At 42.2% G+C, this 23,766-nt stretch overlaps 1 long non-coding RNA gene across 1 annotated transcript in view; it reads left to right on the plus strand.

Annotated features, from left to right (window-relative positions):
- Positions 1-20,664: 20,664 nt before the first annotated feature.
- The window catches only part of LOC142071827 (uncharacterized), a 113,243-nt gene continuing 110,141 nt past the window's right edge, over positions 20,665-23,766 (plus strand). The window contains exon 1 of the long non-coding RNA XR_012668004.1: positions 20,665-20,888. This is a non-coding gene — a long non-coding RNA (uncharacterized LOC142071827). The remainder of the gene's footprint in view (positions 20,889-23,766) is intronic.

Genomic DNA, 23,766 nt, shown 5'->3' on the forward strand with positions numbered 1-23,766 from the left:
TTGTGTGGCAGCTGATGCTACAGATGAATGAATTGTATATTTTATTTAACGAGGATTAAAGTAAATTAGTTATCAATGCATTGCCTGACCTAAACAGCTGGTAAGTACTGCCATCTTTCATTCCCTCAAGAAATCATTGCCTAGGTTTATGTGATGTGGTGATGTATTATTCATAGATAATTGCACTGGCAATGTGACTGCAGATTCTAGATGCACAAGACTCTGCATAATATAATGAAAGCCTTTGAAAGAAAAGGATAAGTAGTCTATTTTGTGAGTATGCATAGATACTCATAGAGAAATACAGGCCTTCGTAGATTCAGAAAAATGCAGTATTTTCTGTTCATCAATGGTAGCAACCCCTCTGATTGTCTTTCACTTCCCATTATAATCCCCAAATTTCAGTTGCTTATAATGTTGATACACTTTAAATATTTGGACTAAAAACTTCCTTGCTTGGTCTTTGCCCGAATGTGATTTAAAAATCAGCAAAAATGGTTCTGCCATTTCTGAGAATGAGGCTAGGGGAAAATAGATAGTTTTGTCACTGTTAACCCATTTTTTTTTTTGGTTTATTTTTAAGAGATTCAATGTCTCCCTGGTTTGTAAGAAAGACTTGAAATCAAGCTGGGTCATAATCCTGCGATCAGAGATATGTCTCTTGCTATTCCTGTGAAAATTCATTCAGATTTGACCCAGTTATAAACTACAGAAAATCACCATTTGTACTTGCACTGTAGAACTTGTGAAAGTCTTGCTGTTAAAATCTCTGAACCTGCCATTTGCACTAAGCATGCTCTCCAGCCACAAAAAGCTTCCTGAAGAAGCCACAGAGATCAGAATGTCCTCTCTAGTTGGATGGGACACATCCAGAATAGATTTGCCTCCACTTTTTCTTTGGCCTAAAGGAAAGTGAATGGGTCTGGAAGCCAGGAGTTCAAGTCACACTTCTTCTACTGACAGGTGTTAATAATTCTATGCCCTTCACAATCCATTCTGTTCTTCAGTATCCCTTCTCTAGAAAGAATTCAAGTATCATCACACTACCAATTCCACAGAAGCAATTGAGAGCAGACACAAGATCGTTATGAGCAGCCGTAAGAATAGTACTCAGACTTCGATATGGCACAGTCAAGTATCTGCTACTTAGCTCCATTGCCTCTGTCATAAATATAAAGGGAAGGGTAAACCCCTTTGAAATCCCTCCTGGCCCAGGGAAAGCTCCTCTCACCTGTAAAGGGTTAAGAAGCTAAAGGTAACCTCGCTGGCACCTGACCAAAATGACCAGGAGACAAGATACTTTCAAAAGCTGGGAGGAGGGAGAGAAACAAAGGGTCTGTGGGTCTGTCTATATGCTGTTTCTGCTGGGGATAGACCAGGAATGGAGTCTTAGAACTTTTAGTAAGTAATCTAGCTAGATACATGTTAGATTATGATTTCTTTAAATGGCTGAGAAAAGAACTGTGCTATATAGAATAACTATTTCTGTCTGTGTATCTTTTTTGTAACTTAAGGTTTTGCCTAGAGGGGTTCTCTATGTTTTTGAATCTAATTACCCTGTAAGGTATCTACCATCCTGATTTTACAGGGGGGATTTCTTTATTTCTATTTACTTCTATTTTTATTAAAAGTCTTCTTGTAAGAAAACTGAATGCTTTTTCATTGATCTCAGATCCAAGGGTTTGGGTCTGTGGTCACCTATGCAAATTGGTGAGGCTTTTTATCCAACATTTCCCAGGAAAGGGGGGGGTGCAAGTGTTGGGAGGATTGTTCATTGTTCTTAAGATCCAAGGGTCTGGGTCTGTAGTCACCTAAGCAAATTGTTGAGGCTTTTTACCAAACCTTGTCCAGGAAGTGGGGTGCAAGGTTTTGGGAAGTATTTTGGGGGGAAAGATGCGTCCAAACAGCTCTTCCCCAGTAACCAGTATTAGTTTGGTGGTGGTAGCGGCCAATCCAAGGACAAAGGGTGGAATATTTTGTACCTTGGGGAAGTTTTGACCTAAGCTGGTAAAGATAAGCTTAGGAGGTTTTTCATGCAGGTCCCCACATCTGTACCCTAGAGTTCAGAGTGGGGGAGGAACCTTGACATCCTCTCAGAAACAGCCTGCCAAATCTGTGTGCCTAGGTATGCCATTTATGAAAAGGGGCTATTCCTACCTATGTAACCCACAGTTTTAATGTCTTCCAAATCCCCGTCTCCAGTAGCCGGTCCACAGCAGTTAACAACCTATTGCTGTCATCAGTAAACAGGTAGAAAACACCTATCGTAAAGGATCATTCTTCATATTGCAAAGTCCAAGCATTCAAAAGTTAGGAATTGCTAGAATTATGGTTGCAGCCAAGAGCCCATAAACACAATGGCCCAGATCCACAAAGGTGTTTAGGCTCCTAACTTCCATCAATATCTTTGTGAATCTGGGACAATATATCAAAAACCAATAATAAAATCAATAGGTATAGAACAACTACTGTTAGCACCACTGAGGAATAGAGAAATACACCCACAGTGCACTTGCGGGCACTTCTGGCTTGATCCTGCTTCCAAAGAAGTAAATCACAAAACTCCCATTGATTTCATTGAGCAGTTCCATAATTAGTCATTTGTAATAATAACAGACAACAAAAGAACCAAGGTTTATGCTTCACAGGCCTCCAAAGCAATTGACAATGTTTCTCTCATGGAATATGCTCATGCATTTAAAATTACTGAACTAGTTTTCTTCAAACTTGGCCTTTTATTTTATGTTATTTTATTTTATTTTATTTTGGTATATCTTACTGAGACATAAAAGTCAAGTCCAGCCAGAAGATGGGCTGTTGTAGTGAAATGTATTATATGTAACATTGTATAAAAATTCCAGTTTGATTTGTAGTATATATTTTATTGATTGACTTTAATGATAGAATGATTGATCTGACTAGACCACCAGCTGGTATAAATTGGCATAACTCCAATGAAATCAAAGAAGTAAAATCAATTCACACCAGCTGAGGGCCTGGTCTACCACAATGTAAGGGATAAGCTTAAGAAGGCAGAGTTAACCTTTCAACCTTACTCTGCATTCCCTGACCTTTCAGTACTTGACTTCTGATGCTTATCACTGTATGAAAGCTAGTTTTCTCCTTGGTGTATAGATGTTTCAAATATCCAGAAAAATAGATCTGGGTGAAATTTTTTGTATGCAACTTTCATTTATTTATTTAGTGAGTTCGTTATTGTGAAAAATGCAGATTCGGGGACATTGAAACATTTTAAACATTTGTATTGGTTCCACCAAATTGTTCTTGTTGGGAAAGGGAAACATCCAAAAAAGTCGTCCGTTTCCTTTCAAAATTTTCAAACTGAAACATTTTTATTTTTTTGTTTTGAAATAACTTCTCGCTTCGAAATTTCTTTTAGTTTTCTTTTAAAACATCAACAATATTTAAAAATGATCAAACGCAAAACAAAGCATTTTGATTTTGTCCAAATAGACAATGTCCTTTGACCCCAAATGAATCCCCCCCCCCCAATTTAAATGTACTGAAACATTTAGCTTTTGGTTCAACCTGAGACAAATTTTATTACTGAATTTTTGGAATTGTCAGCAAACTGAACAATCCATTATTCACCCAGCTCTACCTCAGACCACTTTTCTTCCTAGCCCATGCTCCCTGAGATGTTACATAGTCAAATGATGAGCTTGTATTCCTTGAATATTCTAGTTGTCTCATTACTGGGCATTTCTACCCTTTTGCCCCACCATATGTAAAAGGTCTATGGCCAGATTCTGATCACAATTACATTGTATGAATCCAGAGTAATTCTAATTAATCCTGTGGACTTAATCTGGATTTAACTGCTGTAACTGAGATCAGAAACTATCACTATACCACCCTGCCTCCATTATTTATTGCAGTCTACGTAATCTGTATTTTCCTGCATGGATTCTAACTGACTGGGAGATTTCTTGACACTTTTACATGAAAGATGCAATATAAAAATGAATTGTATTATGTTATGGTTTTCTACATTCCCCTGTGTTGCCCTTGAACCTTTGTGGATGCTAATATTGTTCAACTTGTGTGTACTTCCTAGTTAACTTGTGCAGAACTATTTCACTGAATTGGTACAGTCACTTTTTAAAGTTTTTAGCTTTTCACAAATGTCTTGTTTTGTTTTAATTGGAGGTTTGCAGGGAATGAAGGTTTGTTTTGTTTTGTTTTTGTTATCTTCACTGTTTGCAGACCATTTTGGACTGTGCTGGTTACCTAGGAAACAGCTCTGAGATAGAATTTGATGCCAATGATCTCAGACCTCCTCAGCGCGGCGTTAGAATTTGTGCCCTGTTCCTTTCACACTGCAGAGCCAGTTTGCGAGCACCCCAGCAGCTTTACCTCAGAAAGACTCCGCTCTGGGTGGGCTAATGTCTGAAAATGAAGGCTGGGGAATTTCAGTAGGGCTTAAGAAGGTTATGTGCCCAACTCCCGTGGAAATTCCTAGCCTAAAAGCCTAAGTATGCATTTCTTACGCACCCAAGGCATTGGCATTCAACACCAAATCAACAGAGTGGTAGTGGCCGGACGCTGAAGCAAAGCAATGGTGAACCGAGTCATTGGTGTGCGAGGAAGTTTGGGATGAGCAGGGATGACAGGATCAGATGCTTTGTTTCCCCTGTTCTTTTGTATTTAGTACTCCAGTGCTGCCAACTCTTGTGATTTTATCACACCTCCTGTGATATCTGTTGTTTTTCCTAAAGCCCCAGCTCCTGAAGTCAGTTGAGTCCCTGAGAATCTCAGTTTCTATATTTCTTTTAAGTTTCTAGCCTTCCTCATTATGGAGAAAAGCTTCAAAACATGAACCCTAAAGTCTCAGATAATAGAAGACAAATTAAAAGAAAGTCAAGTTTATTTGTTTTTAAATCTCATTTGACTCTTGATTTTCAAATGCAGGGGATTGGCCATATTGGTACCCTGATTTTTATATACTGTTTCTTCCTATTTATCTAAGAGGAACATACACCAGCCATATCAAGGTTTATTGTGAAGTAATTAGGTTTGTTATGTTGGTGATGCTTTACCTTAAAGCAGTTATGAAAATAGACTGCTTTGCATGCTGTGTCTAATTCTCAAACCCAAAGATTTCTAGATCTGTTCTTCAGCAAAATAGAAAAAGGAGGTGGTGAATTTATATCTGATCCTTTGAAAGGGGTTAGATGAGAGCTGCAATGTGATCGAAAGAGGATTCCAAGCCATGAAATTATCTTTTAAAAAATCCCATTGCGACTGTAAAGCCTCTTTCATCACCAGTCTGATCACTATATCACTTCTAAACTGCTCTCATGCTGTAAGATGTATACAGCCCTTTCCACCCAGGACTATGTTACTGATGTGGAAAGTGAGGCATAGAGGGAATAGGGGTAGGATTTTTTAAAGTAAATAGTAAAACTCCTGTTCACTACATTGGGAGCAGAGTTAGGCTAAGTCTATTCTCCAAAGTTTTGTCTGTCATTGGTGTGAAGAAAACCGCACTCCATAGCCCACATACCTATGCAACAAGCCTGTCCCCCGCCCCAATATAGTCACAGCTATGCTGAGAGAAGAGTGCTTCTGTCAGCAGAGCTAATGTCATTTGGGGAGGTGGTGTTACTATACCGATATAAGAACTCCTGTTGGCATACACTGTCCACAGGGGACTCTGCCAGTATAGCCATATCAGCAAATCATTTGTACATAGACTAGGCTAGGGATTGGCAACCTTTGGCATGTGGCCCATCAGGGAAATCTGCTGGCGGGCCGGAACGGTTTGTTTACCTGCAGGTTCGGCCGATCGCAGCTCCCACTGGCTGCGGTTTGCCGTTCCAGGCCAATGGGCGCTGTGGGAACCGGCGTGGGCTGAGGGATGTGCTGGCCACCGCTTCTGGCAGCCCCCATTGGCCTGGAACGGCGAACCGCAGCCAGTGGGAGCTGCGATCGGCCAAACCTGCGGATGCTGAAGGTAAACAAACCGTCCCATCCTGCCAGTGGATTTCCCTGATGGGCCGCGTGCCGAAGGTTGCCGATACCTGTTGTAAGGAATGAGACAGTGATTAGGTGAACTGACGTCATGTAAGATGGAAAGGGCCTAAGTGTATTTAAAGGATCGTATATTGGCTAGTAATGTGTAAGTAAATGCATAAGTAAAATATAAACAATATAAATATTGGCTTAATTGGTCAATAAGACCTTTGAATACACCTTTTGGGAAGGAGTGCAACCAAAGCTGCCTTAGCTTACTAAATACCTTGTCGTTCCATTTTTGGAATGTCCCTGACTTGGGTACAGGACAATGAAAAAGTCATTGTGACCTGCCAAACACAGTCAGGGAAAACAAGGGAAGTTCATGTCAAGTAAGATCAACAGCTTTGTTATTGTTAATAAGTAGATAAACGTTATATAACCTAGTGCAGGGGTGGGCAAACTTTTTGGCCCGAGGGCCACATCAGGGTTGCAAAACTGTATGGAGGGCCGAGTAGGGAAGGCTGTGCCTCCCCAGATAGCCTGGCCCCTGCCCCCATGTGACCCCTCCCACTTCCCACCTCCTGACTGCCCCCCTCAGAATCCCCGACACATCCAACCCCCCCGCTCCTTGTCCCCTAACCGGCCCCTCCTGGGACCCCCCACGCCTAACCACCCCCCCCCAGGACCCCACCCACTATCCAACCCCCCCTGCAACCCTCTGCCCCTTATCCAACCGCTCCCTTACCATGCCACTCAGAGCAGCAGGAGCTCGCAGCCCCACGCTGCCCGGCAGGAGCGGCGGGCCAGAGCGCTGGCAGCACTGGCGAGCTGAGGCTGCGCGGGAGGTGGGACAACAGGGGAGGGGGGTGGGGGCTAGTCTCCCTGGCTGGGAGCTCAAGGGCCGGGCAGGATGGTCCCGCGGGCCATAGTTTGCCAACCTCTGATCTAGTGTGTAATGCAGAATTTTATATATAGTCATTAATATTATTAATTATTGTTATATAAAGATTCAGAAGAGAGGGTGTTGATGAAAGTAGGGTGTCATCTTGTGTATAAAAAGAGTGTACTGAAACATAAGTCTTTGCCTTTCTTGGTGGAAACAAAGAGCACTCATTTTGCTGTTACATCCCAGCTGATCACTGGGGTGTGGCATTCTCCAACTATGTTGAAATAAATCTGTTCCTTGGATTTGAACTCAGAGTCAGCAGGTGTTTTTTGTCTCCTCTGGCCAGCAGCTCGATTTGTTAGGTAACCTGTGGGCCTGGTGAGCGATCTTGAAATATCCATATAGTTCCAACAGTGCCGAAATATCCCATATCAACAGTTTTGGAAGGAAACATTTTGATTTTTTTCTATATGAAACAACTGTTTGTTTTGAATTGTTTACTGAATTGTACGCAGTGTTGTTCTAGAATTCTTTAATGCAGTTCTATGCAGTGTTGGTGGTGTTCTAGAATTGTTTAATGCAGTTCTACGCAGTGTTGGTCCCTTAGAATTGTTTAATTCTGTATTGTGTTGTCTATAATAAATAACATTTAAAAAGTCTACGTCTAAACATTTTTTTTTTTTCAGAATGAAATATTTGGATTGATCCAAAATGACTTTTTCTTTTTGGAAATTTCCTTCACAGAGAATTTCAAAAATTTCGGGATTCTTTCCAATTTGAAGCAAAATCCTTCATGAAATGGAATTATTACCTGGTAGCCAGCTCTACTTAAGACATTTGTACAATGGAGCTCCCGTCTCAGTTAAGGTCTCTAGGTGGTACTGAAATATTACGTCTACTAATAATGTGTTTGTTGTAATGTGCCTCGGTTTAAACTAAATGAAGGACACTATGACATAAATGAATATGGTATTGTATAAATATTGAATTCAACATAGACCCTTTACTGGATACATTAGCAATATCTATAAATGTAATGAGTTAGCAATGTCTAAGTGTTAACAATTTGAAGCTAGAGGGACCCAAAGCAGCAATCTGAAACCATTGAAGAGTCTTAGCAGGTTAAATGATTGTGACTTTTAGCCTTTTGAGAATCACTTAAACCTTTCACACACATTCAGTCTGTCTCTTTAGAAAGTGGTGACAGATTGGGAAGGAAACGTTTTGTTTTCTCCTATCAATGGGATACGTCCATTCTTTAATGGCATCTTTTAGTGCACGTTCAGCTACTCATCATCATAATGTATCCAAAAGATTTTTAGAAGTTCCTTAAGCTTTTGGGAGCACAAGGCAGGATCTGTGTTCCTAAATCTCTAAGGCATTTAAAAATAATTCTACTCAATGTCTATATAGTGTACGTCATGTTTCTATGTGGTTATACATACAACTCTACAGGCACAGATTGTGCACTGAAAACATATCGAGAGACTGTTTCCAATCACTGTATAAAGTATAACTCCAGCTCCACCTGGTGGCTAATTAGATGCAACAAAGACAAGCTGCTGAAATTTATTCTATGAATTTTTTGTCTAGTAAGAATATTGCCAACCTCAAGCATGCAAAAATCATGAGAGTGACTGAATATAATGAGATTTCAAAATGTGGGCATCTTTTTATTTGCTTTCTGTTTTGTGAGACATTGAGAGTCATGTTTCTCTTCAGTCAGGAGAGCTAGAAATGTACTGTTATTTAAATGAATGTTGAGATTCTGACGTGATTACATGACTCCAAGAGCTGGTGCTTTATGAGAAATACCAAATATTGCGAGACTCGAAAGCACTGTAGTACTAAACTCTGGCTCTCCATATATGACCCCCCTGAAACCCTGCTCTCAGAAATGGAACTACTTGTTGACAATTTGACCCTTGCAGCTAATTCATTTAAAACATGCTATTTTACATGAAATAGTAAAAGTAAGTGTATTCTGGACTAATTAATTCCCTTACATATGTTAATTAGAGCTGGGTGGGAACAGGAATTTTCTGTTCTTAGGAAATTCCACGATTTTGAAATTTGTTTTCATTCCAAATTGGACCAAAACCAAATAATTTGAAAATGTCCCGCAAAACAAAATTTTAGAGAAAAAATTGTTTCAGATAAATCAAAAAGTTTCATTTGGATAAAATGAACATTGGCCATTTTTTATTTGATATTATACTATAATGAAATTTAATTTCAACACACACATAAATCCAAATGTTTTATTCCCAAACCCAATGTTCACATGTCATCCAAATGCTTTGTTTAGATTTTGTGAAACAAAATATCGTTGACGTCACCACATTCCAATAGAAAGCCTTGATTTTGACGAGACAGCATTTTCCAATGAAAAAACATTGTGTTGGCAATTGTTCAACCATCTCTAATGTTTACATAATTCCATGTAAAATGCAAGGTAAGGACCACAGTAGGCCACTGGGACACCGGATGTCTGAGGAAGATGGGTGGGGGCTTGGGAAGGGCCATTCCTCAGGTTCTTGTGGAAGTGCTTGATACAAAGAGAGACTGCACAAGCTTGCCCTGGCTGATAATGGAGACTTCTACCCCAGCCGGTTCTGCTAACCAGTTTGGCGTAGGGTATGGGGCCCTACCCACTGTAGGATGACGTGTCCCTGGAGGAGCAGGAGGAGAATGATTATGTGTCCATCAAATACCAGAGCTGTGATGGGTCCTTGTATGGGACAAGGGAGGCAAGCATCTTCCTGTACAAAGATCGGTCTCAATTTGGCCCATAAAGGATACTGTAGACAGCATTGCTGGGTGGCTTTTGTTTTGCCCTCCGCCGTGTAAGGCAACACTAAATAATGATTCTCTTGATGATTTTATCCATCTCCAGCTGTCTGAGGAGCACTTTTGCTGCTTGTCAGTATGGGGCTCAATCCCAAGCCCAGTATAGCCTATGGGAGTCTTTCCATGGATTCCAATGGGCTTTGGATCAGGCCAATACAGAGCACATGTTAACATATGACTCTTTCTTATTCTTCCTTAAGCATCCTCGTGATCTGAAAGGTCAGCACAGCTCTGGGAATAGGGTTCCTAGCTGTGCTGCACCTGAGCACACAGTTAAACATCTCACAGGCCTTGGACACCAGCGGGGATGCAAAATGCATGACAGGTCTGTGTTCTCCTGGTAGTTACTATTAGTTGTATTGCAGTTACCACCTACAGACCTTAAATGAGATCAGGAGAGTATTGTGCGAGGCACTGTGAATGGTAAGAGACAATGTTGTAATCTCACATTGCAAAGAGATTCTGTTCTAAATGGGACAGACAGATACATGGTGCAGGGGAAGAAGGGGCACAGAAAGGTTAAGTGACTTGCACAACCTCACAGAGCAAGTCCCTGGTAAATCCTAGAGCAGAACTCTGGTCTCCCAAGTCCTGTCTAGTTCCCAAGCCATGAAGCCCTTTTCATCTCCACTCAGTAGCAATCACAATACAATTAATAGCAAATACAATGAAACCCACTTGCAAGGAAACTTGATACAGTGAAACGACAGAGATAAGGAATTGGGAAATTAGTTCAGTGCATTGTGATGTGCAAATTAAAACTTCAGGTTTCATAAACCTTGGCTTAGATGAAGCAATTCTGTGGGGGAGGAAGTTAATTACAAGAGATTTCTGTCATATTTAACTCAGCTGAATTTGCTACAGAGTTCTCTCCCCTTAGATGCACAATAATAATAAACCACCCTGGGGTTACGTACCAAAGTCGTTAGGCATTTGGGGAATGGAACAATTGTACATTTCTATGGTATGTTGAAAACTGATAAAGTTGTGATCTATCATGTTATATCTCTGGGGTTTTCCTGGATCTGCTTACAAGCTAGGGAGCTCTGTAGGGAAGCATGTGCTCTGGGCCTAGCAGCAGGCAGTTGGCAAACAGTCCTCTTAGAATCAGGTGGGGTGAGTTGTGCGTTACTGCCTTGGGGAGCAGTCTGCTTTGTCCCTCTCTGTTTTGGGGTTCTTGTGTGTCAATCTTTCTAAATTCTAAGATACGAAGCACTGTTACATTGCCACCTTCCTGCAAGAGGACTTTCTATTTTTACCTAACTTTTCTGTATGTAGGCCGTGAAGACAACAACTCCCTCCTCTTTATGTTTTGCACAATCCTCTTTTCATTACAGTGAAGAGAGATCATATCACAACCAAGAGTTTTCTAGGTCTTAGGCTATGTCTACACTAGCACTTTGTCAGTAAAACTTTTGTCAATCAGGGCGTGAAAAAACTCACCACCTCCGGCCGACTTAAGTTGCACTGACAAAAGTGCCAGTGTGGACAGTGCTATGTCAGTGGGAGATGCTCTCCTGCCGACATAGCTACCGCCGCTCATTGGGCATGGTTTAATTCTGCCAACAGGAGAGCTCTCTCCCGCCAGCATAGAGTGGCTACATGGGAGACCTTACAGCATTTACCACCACACTGAGTTTTGTACCCTGACAAGAAAGAAATACCAGGGATTCCATGAAGTTCATTACGGACTTCAATATTGCTGCTGATTTTACATGGAAGCGGTTCAGATATTGTGGTGATGGGTGACAGGATAAAATCCTAAAATAGATGGCCACAAAAACACCCTTCCTCTGTAATAATTAAACTTTAATTTTACGCTAAAGTAACATTTGTTTTGCTCTAGAATATTTCTGCAAAACAACCGAGAGTGTGTGTGTATGTGTGAGCTCATGAAATGCAGATGAATTTGGTCTGAATAATGACTGTGACTGAGTATTTTTGGTGCACTAAGATACAGTATGAAATTACAATAGCATTGGATTTAACATAGAACAGGGGAACAAACTAACCATGGAGGTGGGGGGACTTGACATAAAAGAAACTTCATAGCCTGGAAGTTGCTGGATCTAGGTTACCCCTTTGCACATGAGCAATCTTGCTTGTGCTTCTCTGTGATGGTGAAGACTATGCACATAGGCTGCATATTTTTGAGCCAGTCCATACTGGCTGGATGTGGATCAGGAATTGCTCTGCTGAGTAAACCCTGGAGAGTTTCCTTGCTGGAAGTTCAGCACATCTGCCTTACTCCAATGGGTGAGCCCTGTCTCCCCTGATTTATAGTGGTATGAGACTGCTAGATTTAGGGTGGGAAAGGAATTTCCCCCAGGTCAGGGGCCTTGAGATCCTTGGGCATACCTCACTCAATCAGTTCCTTGCCACTGCAGGGGCCTTGAAAATTGACGGAACCTTGATTTCTCCTGGTCTCTGCCTGTGGCTCACAGTTTACTCTTCTGAGAACTGAAATGCTTTGGTCTAACAAAAGTCTTTTGGTTCAGTATAGCAGTATCTGGGTGAAATTTAATGCCCTGTGATATACAGGAGGTCAGATTAGATCATTTATTGGTCCTTTGAGCCTTGAACTCTATGAAACGATGAGACTAAGGCCTAGGTAGTGTTTTAAACCAGTGCACACTGGTCCTGATTCTCCATTATCTGCAGCTACCTTGTGTAATTAGTTACCCTCATATAAAGGAGGGTAACATGCTTCCTCTCTGAAGTTGCTTTACATCCACTTTGCACTTCTGAAAATGAATGCATAAGGGACAACACAGGGACGAACTCAGCTTTCTTGCATCCACTTCCCCTTTGAAGAATAAATGGAGGCTGCAAAATGTGAACCCACTTCTCTCAGCCTGCAATAAATACATGTTCCATAAAGAAAATTGTGTTCTCCTACTGATCTGTGTGGATCACAGTGAAGTGGCTGCCTTAGCAGCCCTTAAAATACAGCATAACCTGAATAACTACTTGGCACTTCTGTAGCACTTCTTAATCCATGGATCGTAAAATGCTTTACACAGGTGGCGGAGCATTATTTTCCTCATATTTGGATTGTGTGGCTGGGGAAACTGAGGCACGGAGCGATGAAGTGACTTGCCCAAGGCCACACGGTAAGGCACAGAAAGCTGAGCAGGATGGACAGGAAGATTTGGAGTGCTGGCTGATTTGAAAAATGATGGTCCTGCCCTTTCTGACCCCTATTCTCTGCCATTAGCTTGCCCTGTCTCCGCAAGAGGATGCATAGCTCAGCCCCGTGGGGAGAGGAAGGAGCAGCCCCTGGAGAACCCCCAGCAGGGGACTGACCTATCATCTACTCCCAGGAGGATATTTTTTAAGTAATGTTTACTTCCTCTGCAAATGTATGCAAATGAGCATATGCTATTATGCAAATTGGGCCTCAGGATTTCGGAGGGCCCAAGGTAGGCAGGTATGGAGGGTGGCTGGTTGGAGAGAACTTGAAGAGCAGGCTGGTGGGGAAATGAAAAGAAGCCACCAGTTCCTCTGCGCTTCCCAGCTTCAGTGCCACCCCAGCCAGGGAGCACTTCTGCTATGGTGGCAGGCGCCAGGCACTTCCCTCTGCCCCTCGCCACCAGGCTCTGCTGCCCTCACTAGCTGCTGTGCCTGCCCATTCCCTCATTGTCATGGGGCCTAACCAGGAGAGGGGGAAGCAGCAGCCCTTAGAACCCAGTATTTGGTTTCTCACAACTGATGCAGCTGGAGGAGGGGCATGCATGGTCCTGTGCCGCTCGGAGTACCTGGAATTGGTCTCATACTCCCTAGGTGGGAACCGCAGTCTTGGGCAAATATTGCATCCTACGGGACTGATCCAAAGCCCAATGAACACAAAGGAAAGACTCCTCTTGCCTTGAATGGGTTTGGATCAGGAGTGGGTACAAGTATTTATAAAGCTGAAGGAAGAACTAAGCTAGATGCTTCTGAAGGACCTAGGAAGGCTGGAGTGAGGACACAGATAAAGAGGAAATTGAAGAGAAATGGGATCCAGAAGCCAAGCCAAGCCATAAGCTTAAAACCCCTCCTCACAGCCACATTCCAGGAATCCATACATACATATCCATCCAAAGCACTTCTTACTAGAGTCTGTTTGAATCATCTGGAAGAAAGTCCATTTTTCCAATGAAAGGGTGAGGGAATTGCTTGGCATAGTAAAAAGAAAGAGAATATATTGAGCCTTAAACAAGTTTTTTCCCCTACAGCAATTAGTTAAGAAACTTTTTATTTCCCCCCTAAACCAAAAAAGGCAAGAAAGGGAAATGTTTGCATAGTAAAGGAGAACAGCTCTGCTATTTTAAACTGATTTCCTAACTGGAGAGTTTTATCAGAGTAATAAAAATACAGATAGATTGATAGTGTTCACATTCCTCTCCCTCTCTGTGTCCTGTGTTATACATAGAGGTCAGACCAGATGATCATAGTAGTTCCTTCTGGCCTTGAAATCTGTCTGTCTATCTCTATCCATCTGTCACTTATAAAGGCCATGTTAAAAATATTTGCTAATTATTCAGGACAATTATTTCTGAAATGTCAAAGGGGATGCTTATTCTTGCAATAAATGTGCTATAATGCCATAACTGCAGTCTGCCATGCTCTTAGAAGGCTATTATAAAAGTATTTTACAGGGCTTAACATGTATGTTAAAGGAATATTTACTGGGGCCTCTCTGGATCTGAGATTCAGAATGCACCAGGGATACCTCACCAGAACTGTTACACTGTATGTTTTGTGTGATTATTGGGTAATGATAGAAGATCACTGGTGCTTTCTATAGTTTGGAAATACTTGTCTTAATAATTTCACAAATGCAAAGCATCCCAGATTGCAGCTGATTGGAATGAGGAGAATGCAATTGGCTTAAAAGAAAATATCTTGAGCTCCCATTAGGGATGGGTAACCTTTGGTTTGGTTTTCATATTTTCAGTGTGACCAATTAGAAGGAAATGTCCAAGGACCCTATTAAAATAAACTATTACATTACAGCTCCAGAATTCCTCTGCTTCACAATGAGACTCGCTGGGGTGCTTCACAGTCCATAGAAAACCAATTTCTAAGGATTACAGAAATATTAATTTTGGAACAGACAGAAGGTAAAACATGTCCATAGTGGTGTATATCCTGAGGGGTCTCTGCCTAGCATTTAGTTAATTAAAATATGGGGATTACGGAGTTTACGACTTGGCCTTTCCCTTTGAACATTTTTCTTGTTATCCAAAAGACAACAGAGAAGTTACAGTCATGAGAAGGAAGACACAAACAAGTGGAGTAAGCTGAGCTGAGCATTCCTGGATATGTTTTCATAATGAGGATAATTCTCTAATACCTAGAGCAGGAGATTAATCAGGAGGTAATTGCTTATGAAAATAGGGAGGAATCTCTTTTGACCCTTTCCTGGACATGATAGCTTCTGAGGAACAATTGGGATTTTCCCTTAGGCTGGGATTTTCAAAGCGCCCTAACTGAGTTAGTTACCCAGACACTGAGGAAGGTCCTTAGCTATTGTCCGGGCCCATTGAAATCCATCAGACAATTCCTATGGCAAGGTGTGGTTACAGACTGACAAACCCTCGGGAGTTAAGATAAACTTTATTGAATTAATGACAGGTTTCAGAGTAGCAGCGGTGTTAGTCTGTAGTCACAAAAAGAAAAGGAGGACTTGTGGCACCTTAGAGACTAACAAATTTATTTGAGCATAATCTTTCGTGAGCTACAGCTCACTTCATTGGATGCATTCAGTGGAAAATACAGTGGGGAGATTTATATACATGGAGAACATGAAACAATGGGTGTTACCATACATACTGTAACCAGCGTTGATCACTTAAGGTGTGCTATTACCAGCAGGAGAGTGGGGCGGGGGGAAAACCTTTTGTAGTGATAATCAAGGTGGGCCATTTCCAGCAGTTGACAAGAACGTCTGAGGAACAGTGGGGCGTGGGGAGGGGCAAACATGGGGAAATAGTTTTACTTTGTGTAATGACCCATCCCCTCCCAGTCTTTATTCAAACCTAAGTTAATTGTATCCAGTGTCCAAATTAATTCCAATTCAGCAGTCTCTCGCTGGAGTCTGGATTTGAAGTTTTTTTGTTGAAGAATTGCCACTTTTAGGTCTGTAATCGAGTGACCAAAGAGATTGAAGTGTTCTCCAACTGGTTTATGAATGTTATAGTTCTTGACATCTGATTTGTGTCCATTTATTCTTTTACGTAGAGACTGTCCAGTTTGACCAATGTACATGGCAGAGGGGCATTGCTGGCACGTGATGGCATATATCACATTGGTAGATGTGCAGGTGAACGAGCCTCTGATAGTGTGGTTGATGTGATTAGGCCCTATGATGGTGTACCCATTATAGATATATATGGACACAGTTGGCAATGGGCTTTGTTGCAAGGATAGGTTTCTGGGTTAGTGGTTCTGTTGTGTGGTGTGTGGTTGCTGGTGAGTACTTGTGGCACCTTAGAGACTAACAAATTTATTAGAGCATAAGCTTTTGTGGGAAGAAAAAGCAAGCAGGTGTCCTTGGGTGGCCTGTCTGTGCTGGGAAATATGCAGTGAAGGCAGGGAATTGTGCAGCCTGGAAATACCCCGGTCAGAAAGGATGGAGACACCAGTTTCCGCAAGAGAGGCGACAGCTGGGGAACTGGGAGTCTAAGAGTGGGTGTCCCTTGCTGGGCCACTAAGGGGAAATACAGGAGCAGTTACCCCTGAATTATGACAGATGTTATTTAGCATAAACCAGAATATTAACTACGTAGGTTACAAGCCCTGATCTTCAGTCACCATTTGATTTAAATCAAACAGCCCAGAGTGAGGAGAGAGACATGGTAGACAAAAGGTTAAGCAGAGCACCTTGTACCTAATGCTCAGCTGAGGATGAAATATTGATTTTGAACACAAGTCAAAAAGCAAGCTTAATTGTGTGCCCCTACAGTGATTTTTGTGTTCTGAACAAAATCTGAAAGCCAACACTCCATTTATCTCTGTGCATTACTTCAGCATGTGTGCCATAATAAAATAGAGAAGTCATGAAATATCATTAGTGTTTTCTTTTTGTTGATTACCAAGTTACTTTTGCTGCAGGGTATATCGGGGAAAATTTATGGTTCCAACCTTTAGTTTTGAATTAATGTAATTGCTGAGCTTTGGGATTATGAATGGCTGTCTGCTTGATGAACAGTGACAACCAGACAACCTTTACAGAAACCGTTTAATAAGTGTTGGCTGTGTTAGGGAACTTTTACACAATATGTGAAGTTCTTGAGAAGTAAGAGTATTCATCTAATGGAGAATAGGGATACAAAGAACAGTAAGAACAACTGCTGGAGTGTGCAATACAAAACACATAATCAAGTTGTTTCAAGGAGATTTGCAGTAACTACTGTTATTTATTTATTTATTTATTTATTTATTTATTTGGTAACAATTACAGGGTGTGTTTGCAAGTTCTTCTACATAATTATGACTCATTCTTTTCTTCTCACCGTTTGCTGGGCCAGATCCTACTCTTGCTTGTGCCACTGTAATTCCATTGACTTTGATGGAGTTACTCCCGTTCTGTACCAATCAGAATCTGCCCCACAGTGTTTAGTAATATAGTTTCACATTTCAAGCTAAATTTGAGTCAGATCTATATTCTGTCAAATGAATTACTAACGTCCTCCTGCTTTTTTTGCTTTAAAATGTATACCTTTGAAACCTGCTTTCCTCTCATAGAACAATTTAATAACGTGCAACTGTGAATTCACACTCAGGTGTAGTTAGTCAATTTCAGCTTTTTTGGTAGCAAGCCTTTCCTGTTTATATCTGCTGAAAGTATATAATTACAGTGCCTCCCTCCCACAATGGCTAGATTCCATCACTATGTCCCATTAGCATTTTTGCTGCCCTTTCAAGAACTTTGTCTATAGGAATTCTGCACAGAAAATGAAATGGTGCCAAAAAAATGTCCTTTTAAATGCCAGTACTGAATTGTTAAGAGCTTTTTTAATATATATTTTGTATATAGTTGATTGTAATAATACTTTACAATTCCTACAGTGTCTGTTATCTACGGATCTCAACAGCCCTTTACAATCGTTAACTAATTTAGCTTCTCAGTACTCCTATGATGTTAAGTAAGGAGAATAAAAATATCATTTCCCTCATCACTGAACTGCACCTGCCTCGGTGGAAGAGCAGATACTTAACAGCACACAGCAATGCTATATAGCAGTGTAGCACAGGAAGTGAAACAAGATGGCATATTCAGTTCAAACTGGGAGGAACCTGTATGAGTTGAAATTTGACCCAGACACTAGGTTTAGTTAACACCCTACTCTTATAAAAATGGTGTAGAACCTATAGTGGCTATGTGTGGCTTTACAACTTACACTGCCCCTTTTGGAGCACACTGGAGCATTGATTTAATCCCTTTTCAGAGAAGAGAGTGATGCTAATATCTATTAGATCATCAACAACTCAATTAGCAAACCTAGATGTTCTCTGGGGGGTTTGCCATCCAGCCACTCAGTCTGATCCTATAAGCTTTTGTAGGTTGGTAGTACCATAGCAAAAGATGGCATAAATACAGTCTGTATTATGCTCAAATAAATTGGTTAGTCTCTAAGGTGCCACCAGTACTCCTTTTCTTTTTGCGAATACAGACTAACACGGCTGCTACTCTGAAAACAGTCTGTATTGTAATGCTGTCAGACTTTAAAAACTGGCACCTGAAAGTTAGTCTCCTAAATTCATATTTAACCTAAATAAGTGGCTGGGTTTTCAAAAATGCCTGCACCCTAATAAAGAGCAGGTTGAAAAATCCCAATATTCTTCAAACCACCCCCAATTGAACCCCCCCCCCCAATTTTTTAAAACAAAGTTCCCCACTGATTGTTCTCAGTTTTCAAAAACCATTTTCAATAAATGTCTGGTAAAAAGTTGCAGCTCGTCTGTTTGTTTACCAAAAAACAAACCAGTTGCCTCCTCCTCCCCCAGATTTTAACTGAAAACCAGCAGTCTCTATGGGTATTTTTCTCAGCTCTTGGTTATGTTGTGGTGGATGAATTTAAAAAAAAAAAAAATTGACCGACATGAAATTTGCTCAAGAAACGTTTGTTTTGATTGAAAAGCCATTTTTGTCTAAAAGGAGGTTGAGATGATTTATTTTTTAACTAGCTCTATCCAGCGGCTCTAGTTCAAGTGAGTGGGGGCGGCTGAATGCATACATTCCTTATCCATGGAAAGGTGTACTAAGTGCTTGATCCGAAGGCTACTGAATATGGAGATGCAGATGTAAGAACAAGCTTCATACTCTACTCTGATCGTCAGATTCTGAAAACTCCTTGTGTCATTTATACTCCTTGGGAGTCAAGGAGCTTTATAACTATAAAGAAAACAAAATGTTGCCTGCAGCCCTGCCCCTGACATGCCCTTCCTGGCCTGCCCCCAGCTTACCCTCTCCCAGAATATGTGAGGGGTCCTCAGAAGGCAGCAGTACAACGGGAAAACCTCCTCAAGCCAGATCAAGGGATTTTAGGTCTCCTTTCTGCCCTTTTTTGTAGGGTGTAATTACCACCCAAATGAACATGCATTGGGCTGATTTTAAAAAGTGCTCAGTGTGAATGAGAATAATTTCCCGCAATAGTCTGGATAAACCTAACTGAATTCAGTTTAATACTCTGGGACCCATTGTATTAAAAATGCAGTTGTTGATGTACTACTGTAGGATTCTATGTACTTTTTCTAGGAGTCCGACTCATGTAAACCTTGGGGAAATGTTAGGAACTTTGAAAAACTGTTTAGGACAATATGTGAGAAGTGGATTTCCTAGGAAGTACATGGGAGACCTTTTGAAACTATGACATTGTCTACTGATTGCCTGTTCCTGGAAACCCCAAATCAAAGACTGCTGAATTGTATGAAGAAGGAACCTTTCTTTTGCTGGGAATGAGTGCATGGGTACACTTAAAACACTACCCTGCTTTAATGAAGACGCTCTAAGCCAACACGAGAAAGCTCTCCTGTCAGCGTAGTTAATCCACGTCCCCGAAAGGTGGTAGCTATGTCATCTAGATAGCTTCTCCTGCCAACATAGCATTGTCTACATGGGGAATGGGGGGTTAGGTTGGTATAACTACATCACTCAGGGGTGAGGATTTTTCACACATCTGAGCTACGAAGTTACACCGATATAGGTCTGTAGTGTAGACCAGATATAACACCGTGAAGGCAAGGAACTGTTCAGCCAGGAGTTATCCCAGTCAAAAGGAAGAGGGATGCATGGCTCCACCCCAGAGAGGCAACAGTACCCCGCAGCTCCATTTGAGAAACTCCGGTCCCTTATTTTTCTCCCTAAATGGGGGCTGAGCTCTTAGGAAAACTTGTTCCTATGTGTAGTTATGGAAAATGTATGCAAGTGGCAGGGGTTGAGTCACTATTGAAATCTGTAGATTCGAGGCTCATACTCTATGGCCTAGTACAATCACTGCCGAGGAGAAAAGAAGGCACGTTCTTGGTCAGTCTATTTTGTGTTTACAAGCGCTACATCGTTTAAGTCCAACCTTACCATGTAAAGAGCAATGCAACCTGGGAAAATAGTGGAAAATTTGTTTAACATCTTTTAATACAATAGTTATGTCAAATTGTCTTAAGTGAAACCCGTTCCTGTGACAGCAAATTCCTGCATTGAACTGTGTGCAAGTCTGAATGCCATCATGAAGAATTTGTCTAATTGGCATCACGCATAATGTCTGCTGGAGCAAAGTGGGAGGCGTAGCTCTGCTACTCCTGTAATTACTTTGTTGCCTTGGTTACAGCTATCAGCTTCCCCCCCTGCAGCAAGTTGACAAACTGCATTTGGGCAAATTGTCAAACTGGAACATCTCACCTGGAAATGTATAGCTGTATTTTTTGCATGAAAAAACAGCCCTATGTAGTGGTGTTACCTAACCGACCTGCTCCAATAGGACTTGCAGAAGGACCTGGGCTTCGGCCCTGGGATCCATTGTGCAGTGAAGGCTGCAGCCTTCTCCAGCCCTTGGTACAGGAGAGTACCAGCAGAGGCACCAACCCCGTGGATTCGTTGAGCTCCCTGACTATAAGGATTCAGCCCTGTTGCATGCGGCACAAGCAAAGGAGAGGTTTCTTATCCAAATCAGGAACTCAGTGTACACATGTAAGTGTGACAGATATGACAAAAATCCTCCAGTATCCTAGAAATCTTGGAATGAAGTTAGACCATATTGAATTGAGTATTTTAGGAGTAGTAGCAAAATGAAATTGTGTGGGTGTTATTGTGGAATTATATGTAACTTCTCTAGGAGACGTGATGAGTGCAATCTCTGGGGAGAATTAGGAACTTCGAAGGGACAATACGCATGAAGTGAATTTCTTAGGAGATACTGGGGGTGAGAGCAATGAAAATGACCTTTTAAAGTTTGGCCTTGAGCAGAAAACCATTGTTGGTCTGCTAATCTATTCACTCTCCCTTCAAAGGCCCAAACTGGATAAACAAGTGATTCTTAGAGTCATGAGGGGGCCTGCTTGCAGCTGAAGCTGCCATGAACTTGTAATGGCATGAAAAACTCCTGTGTGAAGTGTGAAAAACTAATCACCCACCGGAGCCTATGTTCAGCTCTGGGAAGTATATTAGAAAGGGAGGTAGGTGCTGTTATTATTTGTAATATGTTTTCTTTGTAATGCTTTTACCTACGAATATACTGGGCTTGCTTAGAAATAGCTGTATGGGAGTGGGATGGGGTGTTTGCCCCCACACAAGCCCTGAGCGGGTTAATGTGGGCCAGAAAGGGCAAATTAATGGCTGCACCTGGAGGGGGACTGTGGCTTGATAAAGACTAATGACAAAAGAAGCCCAGCTGGGGGAGGGGCTGGGATAGGATTATAAAGCTAAGAAGTGGGAACAGGAGGCGGCCGTGGGGAAGGGGTCTGGAATCATTCTTCAGAGGGAAAGGGAGTAGGTTAGGGACAAGGGGGAAGCCTAGGGGAGAGTAAATACCGGGATCCTTGGACTAGGGAGTCTGACAATCGGCCGAGAGGGGTGAAGTAGCCGTGGGGAGCAGAGGAAGCTTTGGTGGTGAACCCAGAGATGGACCAGGAGATAGAGAGGTGGGGTAGGAAGGAGACAAAGGAAACAGCAACAGGGACTAAGACTGAGCAGATGTCGTTTGATAGTCATAGGGGCCCTGGGCTGGAACCATGAGTTCTGGGTGGGCCCCATTTCCCCTACCAGTCCCTGGGACGTGGCACAGGACCCAGAGGTGGAACAGACCGTGTGAGACAGCCTCCGGACAGCTTGTCTGGTGGGACTTTGATACCCCACAAGGGGGAACTGTATAGTGACCTGCCAGAGGGCTGAGTCACAAAGAGGGAGCACTCTGAGTTGCAAAGAGAGAGATGGACCCACAGCATGAGCAGCCGATGTCAGCAGGACTCATAGGGGGGAAAAAGCTAATTCCCAGCCCTAGCTATAAGGAGATGCACCTGCGATGAGTGGAGCGCTTTACACGTAGATTCACTGTCGCAAACACAGTGTGTGTGTTATCTCTGAGGAGAAGGCAAAACACCCTGCTTATTCAGCCTCTTTTTTCGGGGGATATGTCAGGATAGGTAGGGAACTCTGAAGCCTGGAAATATCCAAGTCAGAAAGGAGAGAGATGCATGTTTCCACCCGTGAGAGGAAATGGGGGTGGGGGGGAATCACAAGAACTAGGTTGTTTGGGTCTGTATAGAGACTACTTTGAATTGACGAGCTGACCTCTTGAGGTCCTGTCCAGCCCTACATTTCTATGAATCTATGATCTTCACAAGCAGTTATGAGTTGCATGTTTTCACAACTGCCAAATTAATGGCTGACTTCAAGCTGCATCTTAAATACAGGGCTACAGGCAAATTGTCAGAGCCAGCTTTCAGTTCCCATGCTTGGTTTCCTTCAGAAATCACAGTCCCTGGGGCCCCCATGACCTGAGTCACGGATGGGGAATTGTGGGGCGAGGGCTGGAGCAAGAAGCAAGATATGTGCATTTAGCAAATGCACCTTTGACCTGACAGCCTCGAGTCTGCGGCAGCTTGTTCACTCATCCGAAGCAGGAAAAGCTCCAAACTGTAAATGAAAGAGGAAGGGGGAAACGAAAGAAATGTGGCTGTCAAACTGCTGAAGGCACTTTTAAGTGAAAAACCCTTTTTTCATCTCATTTCTTGCCTTCCTCCCCCCCCATCCTTTCCTTGCATAATAAGCAGCAAGACTAGCTAATCCATTTGTATTTACTCTATTACAATCACAGCCCCTCCATCCCCATTCAGACTGTAAGCACAATGGGTCACATTGTACCTGCTCAGGTGTCCAAGGGATGTTGAAAGAAGACTCCCCTTCCTTTCATCCCCGGCCACAATTGCAGACCCTGTTACTGCCCTTGTATGGGAAGAAGTGGAGCTGGCTGGTTGCATAGTGGATGTCACACTACTCCATTCTGTTGCTTTCCCCCTTGTAGCTGGGACCTTCAGATGGAAAGGAATTGGAAGAGCGCAGGCTTGGAATGCAGTACAGAATTTATTTCCCTGCAGAATCTTTATGAATGGCAAAGATGTGCAAGCAGAGAAGGTCACGGTGTGACTTTCAGATCCCAGGTCATGTTTGCAGGGCTGGCAGTGAGAAAAACATCTCTTGATGCACAAACTTAAAGCACATTTGATGTGATGTTCAAGGATGGTTTTCCTAAATATTTATCCTGTGTTGCTCTTTTTGTTTCCTTGGTCTGTCTTGTTTAAAGTGTGCCTGCAGGCTGGCATGCAGTGATGTCTTTTACCAACAAGGGGCACTATTCTTGTGCCACAAACCCTGAGTGATGGGTAGTGTGTAGCTCTGCTTTGCTAGGAGAAGATCAGGAATCAGATTGTGACTTACTGTCTGGTTTCTTCTTCCCTCCTAGTTTTTGGTGGAGCTGTAACATGCACCAGCCCTTTAACTGGTAAAGATTACTTTCCTGCCCTGAGTGGCAGCCTAGCCAGGGTTGCAACTTGGCCTAGAGCCCACAACA

The sequence above is a fragment of the Caretta caretta genome, chromosome 4 (assembly GCF_965140235.1).
Source record: "Caretta caretta isolate rCarCar2 chromosome 4, rCarCar1.hap1, whole genome shotgun sequence".
Classification (NCBI taxonomy): domain Eukaryota; kingdom Metazoa; phylum Chordata; order Testudines; family Cheloniidae; genus Caretta; species Caretta caretta.